We start from the raw sequence: 26,458 nt of genomic DNA on the forward strand, positions 1-26,458 counted from the left end.
GCATAAACAAAATGAAAATGAACAAAGCCTCAGAGAAATATGGAATAGCACTAAGAAGAATGCATATAATGGGAATACCCAGAAGCAAGAAACAGAGAAGGAAGAGAAACAATATTTAAAGAACTAATGACTGAAAACTTCCCAAACTGGGTGAAAAACATCAATCTACACATCCAAGAAACTCAACAAATTTCAAATAAGGTAAGTGCAAAGAGATCCACAGTTGGACACATCAGAGTCAAAATGCCGAAAGACAAAGAGAAAAATTTGAAGGCATCAAGAAAAAATAACTGGTCAGTCACAACAGAACCCTAAATACGATGAACAGCTGACTTCTCATCAGAAGTAATGGAGGCCAGAAGGTAGTGGGGGTGACATGTTCAAAGTGCTAAAACAAAAAAGAAACCATCAACAAAGAATGTTAAAGCCAACAAAATCATTTTTCAAAAATGAAGGGAAAGTAAGGACGTTCCTAGATAAACAAAAATTGACATAACTTGTCGCTAGTACATCTACCTTACAATGAGTACTAAAGTGAACTCTTCAGGCTGAAAGCAAGTGACCATAGATGGGAATCTGAATGCACACAAAAAGCAAAGAGCACTGATGAGAGTAATCATGTTATTATACAAGACAGTATAAATGTATATTGCCTCTCCTTTCTGGTCTTAGTGGATTTTAAAAGCAACTGTATGAAACAACATGTATATAATTGTATCATTGGGCCTATACCACATAGAAATTTAATATATTTGACAACAATAGCACAAGGGGGGTAGGTGGGTGTAAAACTTTATAGGAGTAAGTAAAGAATACTGAATGGTAACTTGAATCCATACAAACAATGAAGAGAATGAGAAATGACAAAAGGTTTATGTAACAAGTTCTATGAATATATACTTGCTCTCCTTTTTTTCCTCTCAGTTTATTTAAATGAAAAAATTATATAAAGTAACAATTATGACAATGTATTGTTGGGTTTGTAGCATACATAGAAGTAATATGTACAACAATAACAGAAAAATCGGAAGAGGAAATAGAGGTATATAGGAGTAATGTTTCTGTATCTTACTAGAATTTAGTATAAATCTCAAGTATATTCAGATAAATTAAGATACATACAGTTAACCCTAGAACAACCAGTACGACAGTAGCTACAGAAAAATAGTAACATTTAATTAAAGAACTTAAAATATTACACTAGAATATTCACTTAATGCAAAAGAAAGCAATAAGAGATGAAGAGAGGAACAAAATGATATGAGACATACAGAAAGCAAAGTAAAATGGTAGATGTATATATATAAATGATAATATTAGATGTCATGGATTAAACAATTCAATCAAAAGCAGCACTTGTTAGAATGTATGAAAAAAACAAGATCCAAATATATGTTGCCTACAGGAGACATTTTTTAGCATTAAATACATGAATAGGTTGAAAGAAGAAGGATGGAAAAAGAAACTATAAGAAAGGCAAGTGGTTATATGAATATCAGAGAAAATAAACTCTAAAACAAAAAAGTGTTACTAGAGATAAAGAAGGACATTTCATAACGATAAAAGGACCGATTCATTTGTAAGCTTTAAGAGTTGTAAACATATGCACCTAACAACAGAGTCCCCAAATACAAGAAGCAAAAACTGACAGAACTGAAGGGGGAATTCACCAATAACAGTCGGTGGCTTCAAAATTCACTTTTAATAATGCATGGAGCCATAAGGAAAAAGACACACAAAGAAATAGAACACGTGGACAACATTGTAAACCAATTAGACCCATGAGAGCTCTATAAAACATTCCATCCCAAACCAGCAGAATACATATTTTTCTCAAGTGGATATGGACATTCTAGGGGAGACCACATTCTAGACCATAAAAAAAGGCTTAATACAGTTAAAATGACTGAAATAATATATCTTCTCCCACCACAACAGAATGTAATTACACATTGATATAAAAAATGAAATTTGGGAAAGTCACAGGTATGTAAAAATTAAATAACACACTCATGAATAACCAACAGGTCACAGAAGAAATCATGGAGGAAAACCAGAAAATACTCTGAGATGAATGAAAATGAAGATACAACATAACAAAACTTGTGAATGCAGCGAACAGAGAGCTTAGAGGGGAAGGACTTCACAACTGTGAGTGTCCATGTTGGAAGAGAAATGAATCTCAAATTAATAGCTTAACCTTCTAGCTCAACACAGTGGAAAAAGAAAAGCCAATGGAACCTAAAGCAAGTGGGGAAGGAAATAGTCAAGATGAAAGCAGAAATTAGTGGAAAAAAGAAGAGAAATAGAGAAAATCAACAAAACCAAAAGTTGTTTCCTAAAAAACAATCAACAAAACTGACAAAACTTTTAGCTAGACTGATGAGAAATAATACAGAAGTCTCCAATTACTAAAAACAGGAATAAAAGAGGGGACACTTCTACAGACTCTACTGAATACAAAGAATAATGAGGTAATAATATGAACGTCTGTATGCCATCAAACTAGGTAACTCTGATGGATTGGATAAATTTGTACAAAAACACAAACTACTAAAACTAGCTTAAGGAGAAATAGAAAATCTATACAAAATATTTGATTATTTTAAAAAATTCCCTCAAAGCAATGCACAGGTTCACATGGATTCACTGGTGAAATCCACCAACATTTAAGAAGAACTGATATGAATTCTTCATAAACTCATTCACACAAAAGAAGAGAAGACACTTTCCAACTCATTGTGTGAAACCAGTGTCACCCTGACGCCCAAACTAGACACAAGAAAACAAAATTATTGACCAATATCTCTTATAATTAATAGACACAAAAAACTTCAACAAAATATTAATAGATCAAATCCAGCAACATGTAGGGATTATACATCATGACCACACACATACCAAGGAATTTAACAGTGGTTTAATATATGAAAATCAATTAATGTAATATACAGTATCAGTAGATAAAAAAACAAAAACAGGGGCGCCTGGGTGGCTCAGTCAGTTAAGCCTCTGACTTCGGCTCAGGTCATGATCTTGCACTCTGTGAGTTTGAGCCCCACATCGGGCTCTGTGTTGACAGCTCAGAGCCTGGAGCCTGCTTCGGATTCTGTGTCTCCTTCTCTATCTGCCCCTCTGCCTCTCATGCTCTCTCTCTCTCTCTCTCTCTCTCTCTCTCTCACTCACTCAAAAATAAATAAACATTAAAAATTAAAAAAAAATAAGGGGCGCCTGGGTGGCGCAGTCGGTTAAGCGTCCGACTTCAGCCAGGTCACGATCTTGCGGTCCGTGAGTTCGAGCCCCGCGTCGGGCTCTGGGCTGATGGCTCAGAGCCTGGAGCCTGTTTCCGATTCTGTGTCTCCCTCTCTCTCTGCCCCTCCCCCGTTCATGCTCTGTCTCTCTCTGTCCCAAAAATAAATAAACGTTGAAAAAAAAAATAAAACAACAAAAACAGGGGTGCCTGGGTGGCTCAGCCAGTGAGGCTTCTGACTCTTTATTTCAGGTCAGGTCATGATCTCACAGTGGTGAGACTGAGCCCTGCATACGGCTCAGAGCTGAGTATGGAGCCTGCTTAGCAGTCTCTCTCTGGCCTTCCTCAGCATGAGCGCTCTCTTTTTCTCTTGTGTTCTCTCTCTCTCTCTCTCTCTCTCTCTCTCTCAAAAAAAAAAAAATACCCAAAAACCATATGATCATCTCAACAGTTGCAGAAAAAGTAGTTGATAAAATGTAACATTCCCTTTTGATAAATACACAAAACAAAGTAGAAGAGAGCTTCTCAACCGGATAAAGGGCATCTATGGATAACTCAGGGCTAACATCATATAAGTGGTAGAAGACTGAATGAATGCTTTCCCCTGAGATCAGGAACAAGACAAGTATGTCTGTTTTTGTCACTGTACTGGAGGTTCTGGCCAGGGCAGTTAGGTAAGAAAATGAAATATATGCCATTCAGATTAAGGAAGAAGTAAATCTATCTCTACTTATACCTGCATTATCTTTATATAATCATAAATTATCTAATACAAAAAGCTATATTAGAACTAAGAAATGAATTTAGCAAGGTTGAAAGGTACAAGTTCAGGGTATAAAAATTAATTATATTTCTATACCTTGGCAATAAGCATCCTGGAAATGAAAATATGAAAACAATTCCACTTACAACAAATTCAAAATAAATGAAATATTTAGGGATGAATTTAACCAAAGAAGCGTAAAAGTTATACTGCCAAAACTATAAAAAAAAATGTTCAAAGAAATGAAAGAAGGCCAAAATAAATGGAAGGACATCCCACGGTCATGGATCAGAGGACTTAATACTGTTTAGATAGCAACACTTCCCAAAGTAATCTATTTAGTCAGAGCAATGCCTATCAGAATCTCAGCTGGCTTCTTTGCAGAAATTAACAAGCTGATCCAAAAATCCATATGGAAACAAAGGACAGAGAAGAGCCTAAACAGTGCTGCAGAGGATCCACAAAGTTGGAGGACACATTTCCCGAGGGCAAAACTTGTTACAATGCTACACTAATCAAGAAAGTGCGGTACCAGCATATGGATAGACATATAGATCGATGGAGTAGGATTGAGAGTTTAGCAATAAACCTTTACAATTATGGTTAATTTATTTTCAACAGGTGTGCCAAAATAATTCAAAGGGGGGAAGAGTAGTCTTTAAAATAAATGGTGCTGGGACAACTGGATATTCACATGTAAAAGCAGGACACTGGGGCCTTCTATCACATCACATGCAAAAATTAACTCAATGATTTAAGTGTATGTAAGATCTAAATGTAAATGCTAAAACTATAAGCCTCTTAGAAAAAAAAAATAGGAGTAATCTTTGTGATCTCAGGTTAGGTAAAGCCTTCTTAAATATGACACCAAAAACACAAGTGACAAATGAAAAAACAGATACGTTGTGCTTCATCAAAATTAAAACTTTTGTGCTTTTTAAAGTATAACATAGAGTGAAGAGAACCCATAGAATGGCAGAAAATATTTGCAAAGTGTATACATAAGAGACTTGTGTTCAGAATATATAATGAGCTCTTACAACTCAATGAGAAGAAGACAAATTGTCCAATTAAAAAATGGGTAAAGGTGACAAATAGACAGTTTTCAGAAGAAGATATACAAATGACCAATAATCACGTGAGAAGATGTTCACTCAACATCATTATCCACCTAGGAAATGTAAATAAATCAAAACCATATGAGATACTATTTCATATCTGTTTGGATGACTAAAAAGACAGATAATAACAACTGCTGGCAAAGATACGGAGAAGTTGTAACCCTCATATACTGCTAGTGGGAATGTAAAATGGTACACCTGCTTTGGAAAACAGTTCTTCAAAAGGTTGAACACAGAGTTAACATATGACTCAGCAACACTACTCCTATATAAATAGCCAAGAGAAATGATGATATATATCCACACAAAAACTTGTACACAAATGTTTATAGCACCATATTCATAACAGCCCAAAGTGGAAATTTTGGCTGAAATGTCCCTCAACTGATGAATGGATAAAATTTGGTACGTCTATGCAAAAGAGTCTTATTTTGTAAATAAGAATGAGGTACTGATATATGCTAAACATGGATGAATCTTGAAAACATTATGGTAAGTGAAAGAAGTCAATCACAAAAGACTCCATATTGCCTGAAATTTCTAGTATAGGCAAATGTATAGGAACAGAAGGTAAATTAGTGCTCGCTAGGGCTGTGGGGCTGTAGTTGGGGATGACAAATGAATGAGGAATTGTCTGTTAATGTGTGCAGGGTTTCTTTTTGTAGGTAAAGAAGAGGTTTTAAAATTGTTCATCATGGTGGTGGCAAAACTCTCTGGATGTACTAAAAGACTTGAATTGTACATTTTAGATGGGTGAACTGAATGGTATGTGAGTGATATCTCAAAAAAGCTATTATGTTAAAGAAAATCCAATGTGAAAAGCAACACTGTAGAGTAGAAGATGATGTAGAATAATGTTGGGCTTTGGAAGCAGGGAAGATTTTCTTTAAAAGGGAGCAAAATTGGGGCACCTGGGTGGCTCAGTCAGTTAAGCCTCCAATTCTTGACTTCAGTTCAGGTCATAATCTCATGGTTTGTGGGGTCGAGCCCCACGCTGGGCTCTGTACTGGCAGTGTGGAGCCTGCTTGGGATTCTCTCTCTCTCCCTCTCTCTGCCCCTCCCCAGCTTGTGTGCTCACTGTCTCTCTCTCAAAATAAATAAACTTAAAAATAAATAAATAAACCAAAAGGGGCAAAATCCACTAACCATAAGAGAGGTGTTTTTTAAATTGAGATAGAGTTGACATAGAACATTGTGTAAGGTCAAGGTGTACAACATGTTGATTTTATATTTATATATTTAATACAAAGGAAAATTTTGATAAATCCAACGATATCAAAATTTAGAACTTCTATCCTTAAAAAGAAACCAAGACAGAGTGAAAAGTTGAGCCACCGTTGGAAAAATATATTTCTAATAAATGTAATCAACAAAGAATAAGTATCCTGAATATATAAAGAACTCCTACAAATGAAGTAAAAAAAGACAAACAATTGAATAGGAAAAAGTACAAAAGACCTGGGAAGGTACCTCAGAGAAGGGGAAATCAAAATGGTCAATAAACCAATGAAATGATGCTTAGTCTCAGTATGCAGGAAAATACCAATGAAAACTGCAAAAGGATACCATATCATAGTCAATTGACTAGCAAAACTTAAAAATGTTTAGCTGTCGCAAGTGTTACTAATGCGAACTGCAGGAGCTCTAATACACTGCTGCTTTCAGGGTAAACTGGCCGACAATTTTGGAAAACAGTATGCTGATATCGATTAAGGCTAAAGTGGCATGCTGCCCAGGGACATAAACCAGAGAAACAGTTGCATGTGTACAGCAGAAGACATCTAGGAAAATGATTCTAGCGGCATCACTTGGAATAGCCCCAAATGGGAACTGATGCTGGCTGTCAGAAGTAGAACGGATACAGTGTGGTATATTCACACAAGGGGATTTTCGGCAACACAAACCAACAAGCTACAGTTATAGCCTCTATGGATGAGTCTCCCAAATATGCAAGCAGCGAATCAGAAAAGAACATCTACCGGCACAATTCCGTTTAATATGACTTTCAAAACTAGGGAAAAAATCAACCATGTTTCAACATGTATTTAGGTGAGACAACTATAAAGAAAAGCCAGAACATAATGATTGGAGAAGTCAGAGAAGACAGTGGTCACCTCCAGGGCAGGAGGGAGAGAGTGTTTCTAAAGCACAGCCTAATTCCTAAAACACGGTTCTTCTCTTAATGGTTATTCTTCTCACTGCACATATACATTTTGTATTCCCTTCTGTCGGTACGTCATCTTTTCTAATTAAAAAAATGAAGAAAAAGGCGGTTTTCAACAGGTGGCTTCCTTTCCTTGGAATGTGCTTGTGGGTCAGCCCTGCAGGCGGGCACACCTCCATACAGGCAATCGCGGAGACTCACAGAGCCCCATCTTGGAGGAAGAGCTGAACATAGGTGGGGAATACTTCCATGACACCCGGGCACCTCCTGCTGAGGGGATGCTGCATGTGAGCAACAGAGCCAAGCCCACCCCTTAGGGTCTTCTCCGTCCCTTCTGGGCTCTGCATCGTCGACTGCTTTCTGTTCTGCAGACGCAGGTGACAACCAGGCTTGCTTACATCCAGTCCTTTCCCTGCTCTCCCTCCCTCTCCTAAGCAAGTGTTTATTGCATTCTTACTCCACATGAAGCCCAGGCTACTGCAGTGAGCAAGGCAGCCCTGGTCCCTACAGTTCACTGCAGGGATGATGTTACCTATCATCTCCCAATTAATGGATTACTGTTGTGCCAAGGGGACAACACAGGCTTCTGCACACTCACACTTGTGGAACCAGGCCCATACCCAGGCCCAGCGCAGAAACCTTGGAAACCAATGCATTCCTTTTAGTCTTGTCCATAAAATATTAATTCTGTGGATATTCTTAAACACTTGGAGGCCTCAGGATGCAAAATAGGGTTGTTAGGAAGCAATCTGTGTATGATTGACATAACTGCTTTTGTTATGCTAAAAATTTCAAATTGCTCTGATGGAAACTTTAAAAGAACTGCTTCTTTGTGTGACTTCTTCATTCCTGTTTGCGTATACAGGATACCTGGTAGGCAAAAAGTTAAATGTACATACGATAACCAGGAGGTACTGAAATGATATGAAAGGAGATGGTTTTCTTCTGAAGTACAGAGAGAGATGTGGAATTGTAGCCTTAAACTCATTAGCTCTTAGAGTTTGTTTTCAGGACTTCCAGACTCCATAGGAATTTTTCTTTTCTTTTTTAAAAATAGTTTATTTACTTATTTTGAGAGACAGAGAAAGCGAGCAGGAGAGGGGCAGAGAGAGAGGGATGGAGAGAATCCCAAGTAGACTCCGCATCATCAGTGCCAAGTCTGATGTAGGGTTTGAACTTCACAGACCAAGAGATCATGACGCGAGCCAAAATCAGGAGTTTGAGGCCCAGCCAACTGACCCACCCAGGCATCCCCATGGGAATTTTTCTTAGCCTGAGAGAAGGACCTTGATGGAAAATGTGTTTTGATGAAGCACGCATGTCTGTTTGCGGACGTGACCTTACGTGTGACTTTGACGGACGTGTGAGTGGGAACCGCAGAGCACCACACAGCACGGCACAGGGGTACTCGCTCACCACCCCTTCCCGTCAGCGATGGTGGTGAAGAGCAGTGTCCAAGTGGCAAAGTGGGTGTCTGTGAGCCACCGAGCTGAGGGGCTACAGACCCACACTGGACGGTAGCGTGAGGGAGAAGTCTACCCTTAGTGGGTCACTGAGAGTTTGCTCTCACCGCACAACCAAGGCGCTTCTGGGGCCTCGGCCTCCTCCTCATGGACGGAGGAAGAGTTCCCTCCTACTGCCCGAGGACTGCTAGTTCTCATCACCCCCTCCTCCTCCCACTTTGAATGGGAGGCAAGAACACAGAGAACTAGCTCTTTGTGAGTCAGTCATTGAATTCAAGATCCAGACTTGTGAGTGAAACAGCGGGGAAAGCGATTCCCGTAACCCAGGACAACCTCGCGGGCTAAGAGAATGGACACGGTTCACACAGCCTTGAAGAGTCGGAGCGGAGGGGGTTCTGTCCCCTGCCTCACACCAGGGACGATGCCCAGGGCACCATGGACAATTACTATTTCAACCGAGTCTAACATTAGAGAAACTGGTTAAGTCGTTAAAAAGTCAAAACTAGGGGCGCCTGGGTGGCTCAGTCTGTTAAGCGTCTGACTCTTGCTTTCAGCTCAGGTCATAATCTCACGGTTCCTGAGTTTGAGCCCCATGACAGGCTCTGTGCTGTTAGCATTTGGGATCCTCTGTCTTTCTCTCTCTCTCTCTCTGCCCCTCCCCTACTGGTGCTGTCTCTGTGTCTCTCAAAATAAATAAATAAACTTAAAAAAATAAAGCAAAACTAGTGGGGTGTGCCACTCCAGGTTCACTGAGAAACATGTTACTTTCCAGCCACTTGTTTCAGATACTTGCGGGCACACTCCAGGCAGGCGTCCTGGGGATAGCAGACAGGGAAGGGGATGGGGGGAGGAGAGCAGCCAGGGAGGGGGCAGCAGGAAGGAGAGAGACTGGGGTGTATGCAGTTGGATATGCAGTCAGCTTTCCACACTCTTACCTAGGCTCCTGTTCCCGCTAGATGAGGCTGAGGGAGCCCCACATGGGCTGTGCTGACACATTACCCTCTGTCCCCTTCAAAAAACGACCCTTACTGTTAGCGCAACCACCTCCTCCATCGGAGCAAGCCCAGCCCACCTTGACTTTGCCCTACCCTGGGCTTCCCATGGCCCCCAGTCACAGCCTCTCTTGTGGCCCGCATCCTATATTCCTTCCTAATCAGCCCTGGATTCCAGGTCCTGCAGGCTCCTAGTTTGGCTCAACAGACACCATGGGGAAGGGAAAAAGAGCCACCTTCTTCTGGACTGTGGACGAGGCTTGACCGATACAGCTCCTCCTGCCAAAATTCTCCTGGGTCCTCAGATTCCGACTTGCCCTTTGGCTCTGAGGTACCCTGGGAAAAACCCCACCTGCAGAGGGGTGGGAAGCAGAGAGGACATGTCCTTTCTTGGGACGGATACTTGTCAAAAGCAAACCTTGGTCCCTTTAAATGACAAGCCAGTCCCCACTTCCCTGGAAGGAGCTTTTCTGCAATTAACTTAAGTCATGTACCTGCCTGTCTGAATGACCAGCGCCTGGGGGCTCTGGGAGAAGACCAGATATCACATCCCTTGGCGGGGACACCTCAAACATTTGCTCTGTTAATTGGCCTCTGCCTTATTAGGAGGCAGGTCTCCTGCTGGAGTCTCTGTTACCAATTTCCAGGAGGAACCACACGTGTCCTGTTCTCTCTCCCCCACGCTCCAGTCAGCCAAGGCTGCTGATCAAATACTCCAATTCCTGTCTCTCTGAACCACTGGAAGCGTGCAGCTCCCAGACAAAGGTTTCCTAGGAACGGAGCTGCCTTAGGATCTAATCAGCAGCCTCTGTGCCCTGCCACCATCTCCTGCCATTTGTGTATCTTTCTTGTGTCCTGAGTAATCTCATGTCTTGGTTCTGCTTTGATCTTTTCCCCCTCCAGTTTGCATCTTCTATCATTTGAGTGTTTAAGTATAATTTCAAGCAGTTACTGTTTAAACTATTAGGCTTGAGGAAGAAAACAACTTTACTGGAAAACAGCCATTGGCAGAAAGCCACCTCTAAGGCTGCTGGGTGAGGCAGGTGGGGGTTTCTGGGGTCAGGAGTTGCTCCTCCCACCCTCCTGTGTAACTCCTGGGTGCTAGGTGGGGGATTGGGTTTGGTGGTTTGCGATTCAGGGCAGGCAGGGGTGATGACGTCAAGAGCCCCCCTCCCCCCACATACAGCCCAGGGACACAGACTGAAGGAACCCCAGTGTGAAGGATGCACACCTCCATCCAACTGGACATCCAAGCACTTCCCTTCTGGGTCAGCATCCTGCCCTCTAGATGGGGTAGGAGTGGGAGCCCCCTGACAAAGCGGAGTTAGACGGGGCCTGGCCGAGGACTAAGCAAGGCATTCAGAGCAATCCTGGGGTAAGGAGGTGTCAACCTGCTAGGCCACCAGTGCCTAGATATGTGCTCAAATATTATTCTGCGTGTTTTATGTGATAGTGTTTTAGATGCAATTAACATCTAAGTGGGTGGACTCTGAATAAAGCAGACTGCCTTCCAGGATACGGGTGGGCCTCATCTGGGCAGTTTCAGGTCTGAATAGAACAAAAAAACCAATCCTCCCTCAACTAAGAATTCTCCAGTAGATGGTCTCCAGACTCAAACAGGAACATTGGTCCCTCCTGGGTCTCCAGCCTGCTGGCCTACCTGCAGATTTAGGACTTCCTAGCCAACATTAGCACGTGAGCCAATCCTTATAATAAATCTCCTTACACAGAATACACACCCCCTTCCCCTACTGGTTCTGCTTTTCTGGAGAACCCTTACTCATACAACAGGGGTAGGAGGCAGGGCTGAGTTGCCAAACCAAAGTATTTGAAAACCTCTTTAGGTAGGAATGTCTGGGGTCTAGAGGTATAGGCTCTTTAGACAAAGCTAACTCCTCTCTACCAGATGTCCCACAGAGCCTCGGACCCTCACCTCTAAAATCGAGGGCAAATCCTAACTTTTCCCACCAACCTCTAGACTCTCATTCCTGGGTCTCCACCTTAGTGAGAAAGGCACCCATATCCATCCAGACCAGGAGCCTGGACATCCCCTGACCCCAATCTCCTCCCTTTCCTCCTTCCCAGTCAGTTCCTTATCCTGTCAAATTTACTCTTCCTGAATAGTTCTCAACTTTGTCCACTCCCCTAGTTCTGGCTTCCATATCTCTCTGCTGAATGCCTGGAACACCTCCTTGTTGGGCTCCCTGACTCCAGGGTTACACCACCACTAGCCACTCCCATGCTGGCGACACTGTGTGATCTTTGTAAAGACCAGCCAGACTGTTGCAAACCCTAGAGTCCTGCCCACAGGACAGAGCCTGTGCTCCATAACCTAACTTTCGAGGTCTAGCCCTGGTTTGGCCAAAGATCCTTCTCAAACTCAGCTCTTGCTGAATTTCCCTGCCTCAAGCTCCATGTTGGGCAAAGCAGTTGTTGGCTTGGGCTCCCCATTTTGGATTCATACCCTAACCCTTGGCCCAGAAGGCCCTTCCCCTTACTCTTTGCCTAACCCATTCTACTTATCATTTAATACTCAGCCAGGATGGTGCCTCCCCCAGGAGGCCTCCCTGGTTCCTTCTGTAATGGACTCATCACCCTGGTTTACATGCTCCCTCTCCTTACAAGCTCTTTATGAGCTTCCCAAGCGTAGGGACCACATCACACTCTTCTTGAATCCCCAGCCCCTGAAATAAGACTGGCACACAGTAGGTGCTCAGTGGTATTTCTCAAATAAATGAAAGGCTCTGTTAAAACTGGCCAAGTTTTATGAATAGCCCAGACATAAGAATCCCAGGTTTGTCTAACAAACCCTGAAACATAACCCTGATGCACAAAATGCTGAGGACAGGACCTCCACTTTACTTGCCCTGGGAATGTGAACAAACAGGTAGAGGGTATCAGGACATACCTTGGTGTTGGCTCACGGGTTCCTGACTGAGAGGCCCTGTCTCCGATCACACCAGTCTGAGCCCTTTCTCTAGGGCTCCCCTTTTGGGCTGCCCCACAGGCTCCCAGACCCCCCAGAACCCAACCGGTCATAGGGTGAGACTATCTGTCCCCTGGCTCCTCTGAGGTGAGCCACACACAGTTCCCAGCCAAGCCCGACCAACACGGAGACCAGGTGCTGCTTACTGTGAGGTCTCTCGCCTTTTTTACTTAGAAGGCATGGCATAGAATGAGCAAAGGCAACAAAAGAACAAAGGTTTCCAGAAAACACCACCATTCTTTTGTTGAGGCAAGAGTGGCCAAAAGCAAGGTGACCATCAGCTGCACGTACAAAAATGTTGCCTTCATAAAAGAAATGTGAACACAGACACAATCTGCCAGACTGCTGAACAACAATCATGGAGCGCTTTCACAATCAGATGATTTCCAAGGCTTGCTTTCATCTATTAATTACACAAATCATGATACACACGAGAGATGTAACAGAGCAGGAGAAGCAAAGAGCACATGTTAAATAAGGCAGGCGTGAATGTGAGTGACAGCTCTCCCCTTCTTGTTCCTGGGCAAGTCGCTAAACCTCTCTGATCTTGGTGTCCACCTCTGCCATGGTGGGATAATAAAAGTCCTTGTTCTGAAAGGCTGCCGTACGACTGAATGGGATCCAGTGTATACAGTACCCAGCACTGGGCCTGGCAGGTAGCATGGGCTTTTTTTTTTTTTTTAGTGTTTATTTCTGAGAGGCAGAGAGAGACAGAGCACAAGCAGGGGAGGGGCAGAGAGAGGGAGACACAGAATCCGAAGCAGGCTGTGAGCTGTGAGCACAGAGCCTGAAGTGGGATTCAAACTTACAAACTGCGAGATCATGACCTGAGCTGAAGTTGGACGCTTAACTGACTGAGCCACCCAGGCGCCTCTAGCATGGGTGTTTAACATGAGTTCTTACCCTATTCTCTGTTTCCATCTGATCTCTGGTCTCTGAAAAAGGGTGACATGCATAACATCACAATAAATGCTGCAAATACTGAATTATAATCGTAGCCAACTGAGTCCCTGTGAAGCTATACCCAAAGGAAGCCTGGAGGTGCCCCTGCGTGGGGGTTATTTTTTCCCCAATCTTCTAGACAGACTCGTTCAAGGGTGCGTCTTGCTTCCTGTTAACTGTTTCTCTAAATTAGTGTGTGCTCTCCTGCTGGCATTTCTCATAGGAGAGAAACCCCATTTCCCTGCCGTGGGCCTTGTCCGCGTTTTTTAGAGATCCCTCTCTTCATTAGGTCTTCCTGAAACCCACAAAGGTTTTGCCCTGAGATCCACAAGACTTTTTAAAATGGAACGTTTGTTCCTTTAAAATTGAGAGGAGTGTTTCTTGAGACAAGCCTGGCGTGTAAATAAGGTCTTTGTGCAGCTAAAATGCGGCAGGGGATGGGGTGGGGACACTAGTAAGAAGGAACAGAAATGGAGGTAGAGACACAGAATGGAGCAATCAGGAAGCATGGCAGGTTGCCTGTCCCCGCCTGTCCCTTGGCGGGGAGTGGGCACTCCCTTTGTGGGGCGGTCACCTCCCACATCCACGTGGTGCCGGTCACCGGGGTTTACAGACTGAATGTGTGTGAATATGATTCACTTCATTAAAAGGACTGGCCGTGACAGTCTTTGATGTCTGTGGGAAAGTGACATTCTATCCTTTTCCTTTTAGGGGAAGATCACTTTTACACACGCATTGTCTGGTGGTCGCATGTGGCGAGTGTGAGGAGAGGAGGAAGGAGCGCAGCCGCTAACAGTGAAGCTGCATTAAGTCTTTCCACCTGCTGCTGCCCTCCCCCACACCTTGTTGGCCGAGTCTCGCGCATACTGCCAACTTCACATCAAGCCCTCTGCCCCCCAGAGAGGCCCTTCCACCTGCAGGAGGGGCCGCTGGCTCACAGTGACAGAGGAAGGCAGGTCACAGGTCTCATTTAGCAGCTCGGTAACGGGGCAAGTTATTTGGCCTCTCTTTGCCCCTGAATGAAACGCCAACTGAGAGAATTATAGGAGTTAATGCCCATAAAGCATCTGGTATGTGCTAGGAGACTGGCAGGCACTCAATGAATGGTGGCCACCATAATCGTGACCCCACCCTGATTGCCTCTCCCTTGCTCCTGTGCATGGCTACATCATGGTAGCCCCGCCTGTCTTAGGGGTCCAATCTCTACTTCTACCTACCAACAGGCAGACCTTTTGCCTTCTTGGCCTTTTTCTGTCAATGTGGCTCAGCTCTTATCCAGTCCTTGCTTGTCAAGCAACCACATATTTCGATCAGGACCTCAGAATCAACAGTCCAGGCCACATCACTGGCACAGTGACATGTGCCATTAGTAAGAGCATCGCTGCTCGAGGAGGACACCCTATAACACGTTGGAGTTTTCTTCTATTCCAGTTACAAACCCAAGAAAGCTTCCTGGAAGCGGGGGGCACACTTCACCCACCATGATGAAGGCACGGGAGGCCCAATCTTAGGGTAGGTCACCTCACTCAAGGCTGATCCTACCCACAGTCTCTGGACAAAATAGCAAAGGCAGAGGAACAAAGGCTCCCAGGTGTGGCTGGCAACAACCTGGGACACTTGTTTGGGGCCAGCACTGGGTTCGTTCCAGGCAAGAAGGATGGAGTTAATGGAAAATTTCCTAGTTGAGCTGATGTATGCTTTTTAACACACTAAGGCAAGAATTATGCAGGATCTGTTGAAGTCTCCACAAGGGAGTCAAAGAAATTAGCTGCATTTAACTTCTTTTCTCTTTGCCATTTTGGGTAACCATGTTTGAAACAACCATTTAGACAACTTTTCATGTGAGGAGTCACCTCTAGGCTGTGAGTACCATGACTTTCCTCTTTCCCAAATTTGATTTGTCCCTAGATTACTGGGGATTCATCTTTCAGTATGTTTTTTTCCAGCCAAGAATACATGGGTGGTATGTTATCTGAGCCTCTGCCCATCAGAGAATCCTTTCTGTTCTTTCCACACAGAGATCATTATTTGAAGAGTGTAGAATTATCACCTCATAACTCTACAGATGTTCTCCATTGCCTTCTTGCTTCTTAATGTTGCAGAAAAGCCTAAGACCAGTTGGTTTTCTTTTTTCATTTATAGAAGACCAGCTTTTCCTCTCTGCCGGATCACTTCAAATATCTTTGAAAAATTTTTTGAAATCCTGAAATTTTAGCAGTTTCATTTGGGCTTATTTTAGGAATCTTTCGGCTCAGGGCAATTTAAAAAACAATCTTTCCTCACTTACTGTGTCCCTTTGATTTGCTCTGGGGTCTTTAAGATGACCGATGACCAAGAGCTAAACTTTTATCCCTGCCCTACCTATCTATCATCTTTTCTCACATTATTATTATTATTATTCTTTATTTTTTTCTTTCCTTTTTCTATGCATTCTGAGAGAGGTTTTCAAGTTTGTGCTCTCCCTGTGGGGAACAACTGTTTGATTTCTGCATTGTTAATCCTCCCCTTCACTGCATGAAACATAGGGGCGCTTCAGCTCCAGCATTCCAGATGCCATATAGTCTTTCCTTACCTCCTCCAGCTTCCATTTCATTTTTGGCTGTGGCTCAGCCAATTTATAATCCCATTTTTCATCCCATTTCAGGGTTCATGTTTTCTTGAATTGAGAGAACACAGTTGCTGTCTCCTGGGCTTTTGTTTTGTTTTGTTTTGTTTTTTGTAATAATTTCCCTTTCCTTGCATCCTGAGAGAGCTATTCCTCTCCTGTGTTCTCTTTCGTTCTTGTTCAGGCAGGTCTGTCCAGCTTCACCTCCCTTCCCTCTTGCCTCAGCTTTGGAAAGACTGCCCAGGTTGTTCACGGTCATTGCTGCAAAGTGTCGGCACTGGGGGACTGGGGGCTGGTCACCATTTCCCTGTAACCAGCTCTTGTGGCTAAACAGTTGAGAGAGAGACTCCCTTGAAAGTCTGGAGTTTTGAGTGGAAAGGACAACTAACAAACTCTGCATGTAACTGGGATGATGTGTTGCTGATCATTCTGGCTACTGTGCCTGCTGCTGCCCCGTGTCCTGGCATGTCCCCTTTCAATTATTTTCCTCACTCTGGTGTATTCCTCCTTCTACAGCTTTGAACAGACCTCTTCCTCACGTCCCGTTTTCCTGATCGCCACCCCCATCAGGAAAGATTCAGCCAGCAGACACACCATACCTTCCCCCATGTGCCTCTCATTTAGGCTTCCTGAAATCCCTGGATAGGCTCGGAAGGGGACAGGCTAGGCTACAAGGGTGCACACAGAACTGGGTATAAGTGAAGTGCTTTGTAAAACCCCACGAAAAAGACCTCAGTTTGTTATATTTCAATGGAAACATGAATCACTGGGTGAGCCACATAGCATGGTCAGCAGAATGAGTGGGCAGGCTTGGGCTCACAGAGGCACTTGCTGGGCCACTGGGGACCAGGTCTGCTGGTCACACCTCTGCAATCAAAATGGGTGGGAATGGGGTGCCTGGGTGGCTCAGTTGGTTGAGCGTCCGACTTCAGCTCAGATCATGACCTCATGGTTTGTGGGTTTGAGCCCCACATCAGGCTCTGTGCTGACAGCTCAGAGCCTGGAGCCTGCTTCGAATTCTGTGTCTCCCTGTCTCTTGGCCTCTCCACCACTCATGCTCTTTATCTCTCTCTTTCTCAAAAATAAATAAGCACTAAATTAATTTTTAAAAATGGGTGGGAATGGACTAAAAGACAAGCAGTAGAGGAGGAAACAGAAGTTCCCTAAGGAAGACAAGTAGACAGATGTGCCTCCCAGGTCACTGGATGCACCCCTCCTTCAGCTACAAAGAGAAAGGCACCGTTCTGACCCCCTGCTTCTAATAAGTGGGCAGAGTTCATTGTGTCTGGTAATTTTAATTTCCCGCAAGCAAAGCAATTTTACTAGTTTCATTTAGAGAAGCTTTTCCAAAGTAGTTTCATTGTGATTACCTTCATTAATGAGGGATCAAAATGCTTCAAAGCAGAAGAGAACACGAGAAGAAGAGAGGCACAGGACAGGACTTACCAGGACAAAGGTGCCCAAACGCTGTCATTGCGAAGCTCTGTCTTCCTTCACTAGCTACCCTCATTAGTGTTCTAGACACGGCTCTCCCGTGACATCTGGCAAAGGGCTGGGCACCAGTCCACTCGCGATAGGAACCATGGGTGGCTCCCCAGCCCCAGGATGTGGCAGAGGGATGGGCCTCAGCTTTCTGTAGCTACATCCCTTGGCTCTCCTGGCTGAGGACTCAACTCCACCGGAGTGTTGGGTCATTGGTGTGGGCATGCATTCGGTGACGTGATTCCCATTCTCTCGCTTGGGGACCTCTAAGCGGTTGCATTCATGCACACACTCTGTGCTGATGGAGATCAGCAGTCACCTACCTCTTCCTGGGTCACTGTGTACACCTGCCCCCCAACCCCTTGATTTATTTCAGTTAATGTGATACAATGGCAAATGCTCTTCCCTCTCTGTGGAGAAAAAAAATGGTCCAATTTGGGGCAATGCCTCCCTCTTCAGAAGAGCAGGCAGAGAGGCTGGACGTGCATGACAGCTGCAGGGGCCAGGGGGGAGGCAGGGAAGGTTGAGAACTGAGAGGGACTGACCCCAGGCCTCTGCTCAACTCTTACACCATCCTCCCCAGCACTGGCTCCCTCAGCAACTTCCATCATCGGGCAAGAGAAGAACCTGAAAGGGATTCCACATGCACAGAAGAGTGCATAAGCCCTTCCCTTCAGCCTGTTAGTAAGCAGAAAACACTTGCAGCCGGGAGGCCCAGAGTCAACATATTTGAGTTGTGGCTGGTGTGACAGCTGCTGAGTTTGTCACACAGATAATTAGATAAACTGCTTGAGCACAGAGATTCAATATGCAGTGTCATTTAGCGGCTGCTACACAGGGTCTTGATCTTAATTGAAGGTGCAATAGGCGAGACCCTTAAAGAAGTCCCAAATCAACTTCTTCTTGCTCCAGTAATTAAACATTTGACTCCTGATCATCATCCAGAGCCTCCCCAGTGTTGGCCATGGGCTCCATTACGTGGTTCTAAGCAGCTAGAGAGCCAAAGGCACCTCTTCTCTCTATGCAAGGCCTTCCCCAAGCAGCCTGCTGGAGAGAAGCTTGGGGGAAGAGGAGGTTCCATGTCACCCCCTCCTCTGCCTCCTTCTGTGCCCTTCTTTCCTTGTGTTCCTTCAACACCCTTGGTGCTCCACCCCCCACCACAGAGAATCCAATCTGTCTTTGGGCATGTAAATAAATCCAGCTTTTCCTTTGCTGGGATCCTCTGATGCATATGGCACAGAAGACCTCTAATGGGGCTTCCCATTCTCTCACTTGGGGACCTCTAAGGGATTGCATATATCCTATTTAACACATAATCATCAATTTGTGTGCTCATCCAAAAAAAATGAATGGAACATCTCCAAGTGTTAGGGCTAAAAGTATAAATCATATTTCCTCACTCATAAGGATACTCAGTAGAGTGGGAAGATGGGCAGGCTGACAAGAAGTTACAAGAGAGGGAGGCCTCTACTCTTGGAAGAAGTTCTGATGGCACCTTGGTCAGCTTGGGGCTCACAGGAAATCCCCAGGCCCTGTGGGTTTAACTCAGGTAAAGAAGGAACTTGGAGATGTTTGGCAGCCCCTGGGCAGGTTGCCTCTTCCAGCCACAGCACAAACCACACAGCTTTCCAGGGTGGTGGTGAACAGGATGGTGCCCTCCAGGCCACCCACTAATGGATATGGCAAAATAATGAGAAAGGAAACAGAGAACAGCGGTTAAGAGCTTAGGCTTCCAATGGCCAATGAGGCTCCTTCGACTTCCGCTTAGATCTCTCTCGCCTTCCTCACTCTGCTCCAGTTACCCTGACCTCCTTGTTGATCCCCAAATATGCTGGGTGAGCTCTTGCCTCAGGGTCTTTGCACTGGCCACCTCTTCCCCCAGATTTTCAAACAGCTCACTCCCTAACCTCCCAATTTCCTTCAGGGATCTGCTCAGATGTCTCTTCTCATATTAGAAGCTCTCACCAATCCCTGTGCATGCTTTATTCTCCTCCAGAGCACTTGTTATGGCTTGAAACTCTTCATCTCTTAGGACAAGAGACCACTTGTGCCATCAGGGCAGGAATCATGTGCATTTTTTGCACTACTGTATCCCCAGTGCCTGGAATACACCTGACTCACAAGGGGTGTATGTTTGCTAAATGAATGGATGGAAAGGTGAAGGTAGGGGAGGGCCATGGTCAAAGTCACCTCTTGGAAAGCTCACTGTTAAAGCCATATAGAAGGTGGGCAAGAAGAAGGAGGTGGCTAGGAGCTGGGAGAACAGCTAGGGGATCCCAGAGGTTGTGCAGGTGGGGATAGGTATGTGTGGCAGCAGAAGAGGTAGAGACTAAGGGGCAGAGCTAAGAAATTATAGAGAAGTTGGGGTACCTGCGTGGCTCAGTCGGTTAAACACCTGACTCTTGATCTCAGCTCGGGTCACGATCTCGCAGTTTGTGGGATTAAGCCCCATGTCAGGCTCTGTGATGATAGTGTGGAGCCTGGTTGGGATTCTTTCTCTGCCTCTCTCTCTGCTCCTCCCCCACTCCCTCTCTCTCAAAATAAATAAACAACATAAAAAGAGAAATTATAAAGAAGTAAGCTTGGTGGGGTTTTATGGTGTGGGGATTCAGCTGCAAGGAGGCAGCAGTCTCTTGGGGTCCAGTCCCCTGGAAAGTGAAGAGGTTGTCGCTATCACTGAGAGAGATGCTCTGTGAGGAATGGGAATGTCAGGGGCGGAGGGAGCAGAGAGGGATGGGGAGTTCATTCAGGACACACTGAACTGGAGGTGAAATGTGGAGGAGAGGTCAGGGGTGAAGATACAGCTGGGTCTTACTGGCATGGGAGGCATGGCAAGAACAGTGAGGGGGTGAAAAGGAAAGAGGAGAGCACTGAGGGGGGCGCAGAGAGAACCCACATGTGGAAAGCTAGTGTGGGGGGCAGGAGCCTGCTGGGAATGGCAGGAGCAAGAGTTGGGGCCACCTGAACACTGATGCCACTGCGGGACAGACGCAGTAAGAGCAGGCCTGGAAAGTGCCATCTGGACGTGGCGTCTAGGACATGCTGATCTTAATGGGGATGGGAGTCAGTGTGGACCCTGCCAGGCACAGTGTGGGGCAGCTGGGGCAGTGGAGGCACCCACCCAGTGAGGGCAGCATCTTGGGTGAGTGGGAGGGAAGGGAGGAGGGGGAACATGAACTGGTGCCCAGAGGGAGGCCGGGATAGGAGGAGACACCCAGAGCTGGCCGAGGTGACCGAGGAGGGGTTGGACATATGAGGAGGGGTGTCAGGAAAGGGCAAGAAACAGTGCGAGGGCCTCAGAGGCTGCGGCTTGTTTCCATAAGCGAAATCCACGTGGTGCGAGACTTTCTCAGCTCAGTAACTTATTAGCAATTTTTAATTACTGGAATGTAATTAATTCATCGAAAGCACAGCGGTTTTGTGAAGCACACAGCACATGCTGCATTGATAACATTCTTGCACATTTGTGGGGTGCACACACCAAGTCGTTTTCTTGCATAAAACCTAGAGGAAATCTCCCGAGAACATACTCGTTTGTGTGAAGTTGTGTTTCTTGATGGTGGAAGCAGATAGGAGAAACGGATGACTGAGCTCCAACGGCCGCTGCCCTGGGGAAGGGCCACAGTGAATCTGCAGCTCAGTCACCCCCAGGTGCTTGAACCGGTGAGGACAGAATCTACGGGGGAGGATCCGAAACAGGGGACAGTCCATGAAGATCCCTACTTGTCCTCGATGTCTTGGGTGGGGGGGTCTCTGGCTAGAGCGGCCCCCATATACTGGCCCCGAGAATGCTGGGGATTGGAGGTGGACCCCTCTTTTGGCTGTCAATTCCACAAGGTCAGACCTGGAGTCCTGATCATACAGGTGTCCTCAGGTCCAGCACAGCCTGGCACCCAGCAGACACTCGATAACGCCTGTGAAGCTGGGTGGCTTGGCAGGGAATGGCCACACTCTCCTGTGTGGAGCTCAAAGCGAAGGCCAGGAAGGGCACTGGGTGCACGGAGATTGCTCTGCAGGGTTGGAGGAGCAGCGGCGGCCTCTGGGCACAATGTGGGTGGGGCCAGGAGTGGAAGTGCAACTTGAAGAAATTGGAAACAGGAAAGAGGCTTTGGAGAGAAAGTGGAGGCCAGTGCCAAAAAGCCAGGAAGGGCCTTCAGGTTGGGGTTAGAGGCTTTGCTGGTTTGTCCTGGGGCTCCTTCCAGCAGCCTCTGGGTGATCCTGAGTTCCTAACCCTTCTTCTCAGGGGACAGAGTGGTCTGGTGCTGTGATGTCAGAGGCCCCACGAGTTTGGCATGACTGAACCAGCTTTCCCGGGGCAGCTCCCACCTGGGCTTCTTGATAACCTGGGCAGTAGGCCTCAGTCCAGTAGCACCCAGGCCTTCCCCATGGACCAAGGCTCCTGAGCCCTCCACCTCTGCACCAGGAGGTCTCTCGGGGAAAAGGATAAAGCAAGTGCGTGTGCTGTGAACGTGCCTTGCTGGGACAAACGGTGCAGAAGCTGTGGGCACTTCTGAAGTGCGGGCTGCAGAGGTGAGGCAGAGCCCATGTCACCCCGGCCCTCTCTGGGCCTCAGCATCCCTGTCTGGGGAATGGGCAAGTTGGACTGGCTCAACAGACACGCAGTCCGCTTGGGCGCAAACTGCCTGGCCTAGTGCGAGGGCCTTTCTCAGTGCACCTTCCTCACGTGCCTGCCTTTATCCGGCGTGGACCTGTGCTCCCCAGAATCTGCATTTCAGTCCCTTCCTCTTCTCTCAGTCTACAGGTACCCTCCTGCCTGTACCCCTAGGATGCCCTCGCGCCCTCAATCACCCTTGGAGACGCACCTCACTGTCTCTTCCCTAGATGTGCCCCTTCTCACCCTCAGCTGGCAGTTCCCAAAAGCCTTTCCAGAAACTTCCTCTAGACCCAGAATCAGGGACTATTGGATCTTCTTTTGCATCTCTAACTCTCTAGGTGAACTTTAAGGATTCATGACATTTCTTTCTAGAACAGCAAGGCAGCTGGAGAAGCTGAGTTTAGTGTGGATATTTGGAGATCAAATTCTAGCCACTCATTAAATAAATATGGAGAACCAATGATCTTCTCTCTCCTCATTGACAGAAGCACCCACCTCCTGGAGCTCTCAGCTCATACACAGCACTGCATGAGGGCGGCACCAGCCCCTCAGTTGTATCCCGAAGTTTGCAACAGCATCCTCATCATCCTGACGCTGCTTAGAGAAGAGAGTGCGCTATGGGTCAGGCACTGCTGCTTTCTTGCTCACGGCACTGTGTGAGGTAGGTGCTATGGGCATTCACGTTTGACAGATGCGGTAAGTGAGGCACAGAGAGCTCACCTGCCTTGTCCAGCGAGGTATGGTATGGCCCCATGACTGATCTCAGGACAGTACCTTTGAGCCTGTGCCACACTGCCCCCCAGCCTGGGCCTCCCTGGGATGCTGTCACCATGCTCTTGCTCAGGCCTTAGCATGTCCCTGGCTGCAGGGGCCTGCTCCAACAGAGTGAGACCAAAGGCTGGGCCCCCACGTGGGAATGTGAGTAGCTCTCCCTGGCGGGGCAGAAAAGACTTGCAAAAAGTATGGAAACGGCCTCGAGGTAGTGAGACCTAATTTAAGTTCCTAAGGCAACAACATTCAAAGTAACAGCAATAACGCAACAAGAAGAAGAAAAGAAGAAGAAAGTCCTTTGGTAGCACGACCTATCTGCTGTGCCTTGCAACAAAAGGGTGGGTTTTTATGGCCCTGTTGTGTAGTAACACTTAAAGATTTGTTAGTGACCCTGTTTAAATTTACACATGTTTAGATGTTTGGTTAAAATTTTTGGTTACATTTTTAAATTTAAAAATTAAAAGTTTTTAAATGTATGTTTACATTTTGGGTTAAAAATGGAAATCATTTCCTCCGATTTCACCAGCCTGGAACTCTCCTCTGAAGCACCAAAATGCACCTAAAACACCATACGGGATGAGGAATCTCAAGATCCATTTAGAACTGTAGCCCTAACAGGCTTCTTTCTTCCATAATTTCATGGTTTGTTTGGAAAACTGCCCAACTATGACACTGTATCATCTGGGATAATACAACCCTGGTGTAGTGAGTGACGGCTGAAAGGCAAGCTTGTCTTCTGGAAGAATACGAGAGATACAGCGTGCATTCAAATCTGAGACAGAAAAACAATTTTAAAAGTGCCAACGGGTACACAATACCATGTCACAAGGTAACTTTTAAAACACAAAGTCTAAAGAAGTTAAAGTTACAGAGAATTCCACCCGCTATCTTGGTGTTCTCTGGTGGTATTTGGGGCTGATGACAAATGTGACTCTGATTTTGCCACCAGAAGAAAGAGAGAGGACATCCTATATCCCACTGTCCCCCTGATTTTTGGCGACAGAGACCCTGCCTGGGATGTCCAGAAAGCTGGTATCAAAAGCTACAAATATGAGCTGAAGCGATGCTTTTGAGTTCAGTTTTGCTTTTCTCAAATGCTAATGATCTCTAAAATGATGTTATATTTCATTTCACATTCACAAGGAATTCTATTGCCATAGCAACCGGAATGTGATACCACAAGTTTTCTTGAAAATGGGGCTTAGAATATCGCCTCTCCTCCCCTGCAGGGCAGAAGGGCCATGGTACCCATGCAGTGCTCAGGAGAACCTACCCCCACCCACTCCCTTCCCCACCTCCTTCCCCACCAAGGGCACAAGGGCCTGGCTGTGGAGGGTGCGCTCTAAACTGAGGCCCCTTGGAACCCACCACCATGTTCCCTTTCTCTCCACACTCCGGCCCCACAAGGAGCATCCTAAGAGAGACTCTGGGGCGCAAATCAAACTGGGAAATGAAGTCAGAACTTCTTTTTGTAAAGACTGGTAGAAAAAGAGAATGGAACATGGATGAATTTAGAATTTTTGTTTGCATGAAAAAAGAAGGTGTTTTTCAGTTTCCTCTATCAATAACTCCCTGGAAATTAGGGACAAAAGACAAATTGTCATCGGTGGGGCTGAAGATGCCATTACATATTCTGCTCTCTTGAGGTGGGGTTGTACTATAGTGTCCTTTACCCCCTCTCCTTTCTTCTAAGACCCTACCCCCAAGCCCTCTGTCACTCTGTTTCTTCCTGCTCCCCGTTGGAACCATGGCTCTGGTGAAGGTGGAGAGGTGCTCACCCAAAGCTCCCTCCCTAGGGCTGGCCTGCCTTCCATCCCTGCCAAGGCCCTGTGGTCGGTGAATAGGTCCTCACTGTTTGCTGGGCACTCCCTGTGGGAATACTGGAGGAAAGAGTCGGGCTGGCCTTCCCAGTGCCTAGGACTTGAGCTGACCTGAGCAGGAAGCAGAGAAGGCTCCTCCATGGGATCCAGACCCACCGGGCTAGGTCTGCAAAAAGGGGAGTCCTGGTTCCAGTTAGACATCTCCAGGATCTCACAGGACCTGACCCTCAACACCTTACTCCCCAATTCCACCCACCAGCAAGCCATGGAGGCCCTATTCCTGCTAGGCAGGGCCCTTGTTCCTGCCTCTGTGGTCCCTGCATGATCTCCTCTCCTCCCTGCTCTACATCTGAGGCTACGTTAAAGATGAGTACAGGTGTCATTAATACACAACACTTGCGACGTGCCTGCCACATGCTAGGTGGTTTCTGTGTGGCATCTCATTTACTTTTCTCCACAGAGCAAGTCGCACTGCCAATAAGCCCCGTTTTACAGCAAAGGGAAAGGCCCAGAGAAGCGGAGTGATGTGCCCAAAATCACACAGCTGGAAAGTGGCAGAGCCGGGCTGCCCCAAGTCTCTCTGGGAGCTTGTGGGTACTGCTGTTCAGTAGGTGGGCATTCACAAAATCTGTATAAAACCTCAATGAATCAGAAGGATTCGGTGGATAAATTCAATCAGCATGAAGCAGAACTGAGCCCTAATCTGCTTGCACCAGCAGCCCCCATCCTCTCCAGCTCTCCCCCATCATCCCTCACCGAGGCAGGTTTCACGGTGGTGGTTTTTCCCTGGCCTGACATGAGAAATGCTGTTTGAATAACCGATGGTGAGGGAGGCTGGGCACACTCTGATGCAGAAATAAAAACCTTTAGAAAGATGCAATTTGGGGGATATTGGAAACTGGAGAACGGAACATCAGTCTATAAAATTCAACATGGCCAATAAAGCTGGAGCAAGTGGTCAAGTGTTTTAGTGCTCACAGGGCTGGGGAATCAGCAGGCATGAGGCTGGGCAGAGCTTTCAGACCAGGGACATTTTTCCTGGACTCATTTTGGCCTCATTTCCATAATGTGCCTCATGATTTCTGAAGCACCTCAGCATTAGCGTCATAAGCACAGCCATGAAAGTGTCCAAGACTATTCCCATCACAGGAGAAACTCAACCTAGCAGAGCACTGTCGGTTCTAGGACACGTCCCTCCCGTGCTCCCGCTGCCACAGCCCACGCGTGGAAGTGGGAAAGTGGCCCTTCATGGGGCAGCAGGCAGCACTGGTAGTGGCTGCTTCAGGTCAACAGACCTGCGCTTTGCTGCTGAGAATGCCCTGATGTCCTGGTCACACCACTGTGGCCTGGGGGCCTGTAGGGAGGGCCAGAACTCTGTCCCTCCCCTCTGGATGCCCGGGAGACTCAGCAGCCCATTTTCTGTCTCCACTGTAGGCCCATGCTGGGTTTTCTCCTGAGCATTCTCTTCCCCTCCCTGCCCTATC

At 46.2% G+C, this 26,458-nt stretch overlaps 1 protein-coding gene across 6 annotated transcripts in view; it reads right to left on the minus strand.

The window, feature by feature from the left end:
• FSTL4 (follistatin like 4) overlaps nucleotides 1–26,458 on the minus strand; it is a 651,440-nt gene that overhangs the window by 182,138 nt on the left and 442,844 nt on the right. The window lies entirely within an intron of this gene.

Source organism: Prionailurus viverrinus, chromosome A1 (genome assembly GCF_022837055.1).
Source record: "Prionailurus viverrinus isolate Anna chromosome A1, UM_Priviv_1.0, whole genome shotgun sequence".
NCBI lineage: Eukaryota > Metazoa > Chordata > Mammalia > Carnivora > Felidae > Prionailurus > Prionailurus viverrinus.